The sequence below is a fragment of the Chiloscyllium punctatum genome, chromosome 28 (assembly GCF_047496795.1).
Source record: "Chiloscyllium punctatum isolate Juve2018m chromosome 28, sChiPun1.3, whole genome shotgun sequence".
Lineage (NCBI taxonomy): Eukaryota > Metazoa > Chordata > Chondrichthyes > Orectolobiformes > Hemiscylliidae > Chiloscyllium > Chiloscyllium punctatum.
In genome coordinates, this window is record NC_092766.1 from 39,679,734 (window position 1) to 39,683,034 (window position 3,301).

A 3,301-nucleotide genomic window follows, 5' to 3' on the forward strand; every position below is an offset into this window, starting at 1 on the left:
ACATGATCACCATCATTCTCTGCTGTCACCATTCATTCATTGTACACCAACAGTAAATGCATCGTTGTTCTTCTTCAGCTGTCATGTAATTACTTTCTTTTTCTTTTGGATAAGGAATTCAACTTTAACTTCGAAAGGGTCTTTAGATTTTGAGGAAGAAATGTCTCTTGCCTCAGGTCGACGTATCCAGAGAATACTCCAGAGAATGTGAGACTACTTCGTCCGACTCCAGCCAGGCATCAGAAAGCCTCTCAGCAGTTCGAATCTCAAACTGTCTCTGAATGTCAGGCTTTTCAAGAGCAGAAATGGGAAATAAGGGATATCGACAGCCAGACAGTCGGAGGATGTGAAAAAGGCCCAGGAGGATACAGAGACAAATATAGAAAAAACAAAGACCCATATTGAAGCAGACACTGAAAGAAACAATTCTCCATTCGGCGTGACTGCTAAATAACGGAAGCTAAAAGGAAATGTAGCCATTAAAACATAGCCTTCCACCAGCTCAAGAAAATGAAAGTAGCATGACAGCTGATTAAGTCCTTTTAAGATTGTAAATTCGATGTTTGTAAGATCAAGAGTGATTTTGATAAATATCCTGATTCGACAGGTAAGATTATCATTTTCCCAAAAGTATAATCTAGAAATCTATAACTAACCTGTTTCCTGTCCATCTTAAGAAACAAAGCCTGTTTCTCTCCACAGATGTTGCCAGTTGAAGCGGGTTCCTCTATCAATTCTCGTTTTTAGTTCATATTTCCAAAACCTGTATCTTTTTAATTTTTGATAACCTGGCACCAAACCAAGCATTACCAGGTTCGGACCAGTGGTAATAAATACTGGTAACACGAAATATTTGCACAATAAAACATGCTTTCCCTGTCCGAGAATAGAACCAACACTATTGCGGTTAGAGTTCCAAATCCTAACTACGAGATTACCCGGAATGAAGACAGATGCTCTTGCACTTATTCTCAATGAAATGGATTTGCCATTTCATTTCTGACCAGTTTCACTGCAGATTGGTTTCTACTCGTCTTCAAGTTTTGCAGAATGGAAAATCACATTTGGCTCATGGCGCAGTCTGGTTTAAAGACATTCATCGATTCTATTCCCAGTTTCCAGATTTGGTCCATAACCTTATGTGTTCTGATGTTCCCAGTGCAAATAGCAGTGAGGTTCTCGCTTTGATCTTAGATGACACAACAATGGGGTTGAAGTTTGACATAGTCTCACTGTGTTATTCCCCACGTTGTGTCTCCCACAGAAAGAGACACACAGACACATTCCCCGAGAGTGGCAGAGTTCTCAGGATTTGACCAGCACCTTGTGCTTCACTTCAGATGTCCGCTCCAACATGCAAGTTCAACCTCCAAAAGGCAGCTTTTGGTTAAACCAAAGCCAGTTCTACAGACAATGAGAGACGTTGATCTGAGCTAGAATTTGAATTGGACGAAAGAAACTGTAAATTCGAAAACCCAAACCGTTCCGTTCCTGACAGACAACAGGAATGGACGAGCACGCTGCATCCTCGTGATTTTAAATGCGAACCGACAATCCCCTAATTCGACATCAGGCGTGTTACCAATTCTGTCACTGACCCAAAGACCAGGTCTGACTGTGACAGTTTGTCGATAGGTAATGTAAACGTCCACATCAGGGAAACAGCATTCACAAGGTGAAAAATCAGCAAACATTATCACCGTCACTGTTTCACTTGGAATTCCCCACTCTGTGAAACATTTCCTTTCACTGTACTTTCATACTTGAAGTGTTTTACATTCCAGAGCCTGAACTAATTCAGCGAGAACCCACTGGTCATTTCGGGCCCGTCATCCGGAATGAGGCGAGTTGAACGGTGCCTTTCTTGCTGCCAACACATCAGCGCAGCTCAAAACGAGCTCGTGTTAGCATCAGTCTTTACTCAACTTGCTGCAGTATATCTGCTGAACAACATCAGATTATCACAGCATTGCCTTCTTCACATTGAAACCAAGGGTGATAATATGAACCGACTTGGAAACTTGGAGAGAGAAACACTGCTGACGAAGACGATTATGACGTGAAGAGGAGGCACTAGAGTTTGTTCAGGTCCCAAAGGCTCCTGCAGTATCAATGGACATCCCTCCATACGAGTCTGAGATTGCATTGCCCAGAACAGGCTTTCATTCCCAGTCAGGAAATGAAGATTTAATTCTCTTCTTGTGAATTATCCGAAGGAAAACTAAATCCTGGTTGCACCCAGAACACACACACGGATCCTGCCAGAACAATTCAGTGATCAATCAGCATCTGTCTGGAAGGACAATGGCAGCAAATACAAGCGAAAGCTATCACCGCAACTACCCCTCCAAGGTTTTCACGTTTCCCAGTTGAAAATACTTCGCTGCTTCTTCAATGTCACTACGTCTAAATCCTTGCCTCATGGTATCATGCCTGTACCCCGCTACTGACGGCATCCAGGGTTCTGCTGAGTACTCAAAATCTCAATCTCTCGAGTAATTAGGGATTGACGGTGCATCCTATCACATTGAGCAATGACTTTGTCCCAGTAATACGTTTCCAAAAGCTGCAGTTTCTAAGGGAACATTGCAAGCTGTCGGGAATAAATTGTGATTCGGAGATGCCGGTGTTGGACTGGGGTGTACCAAGTCAAAAATCACACAACACAAGGTTATAGACCAACAGGTTTACTTGGAAGCACACTAGCTTTCAGAGTGATGCTCCTTCATCAGGTGTTTGTGGAGGGCTCGATCATAACACAGAATTTATAGCAAAAATTTGCAGTGTGATGTAACTGAAATTATACATTGAAAAATTGATTGTGTGTTAAGCCTTTCATCTGTTGAACGAAGTGAAAATATCACTGTATTCTATGTGTACATCACAAAACCCTTTTTTTAAAAGTTGCATTCTCGGGTTAGCTGTTAACAATGGTAATAGCTAGACAATATGTTGAAGGTGTTAGCCCCTGTGTTCTCTGTCTCTGACCTGATGTTTAGATTGATTCCAATCCAAAAAGTGAGAAAACATAGTTTTACATAATTTCATGCAGTTTTTGAGCTCAGAGTTCTACATGAATGTATGTAGTTTCTGAGCAATTTGCAATGTAACTCTCAAAGTACCAAACAAATTCACCACACAAAATATATGTGTGCATGTGGGTCTTTGTCTGTGTGGGTGTCTCCAGCGAAACCAAAAACTGACAACTCATGAACAGAAGCAGAACTGACAAAGAGAACATATTTTCACAGACTCATGAATGCTGTCTGTGAGGCAGAGCGAGTCGCCTGGGTCATGAGCT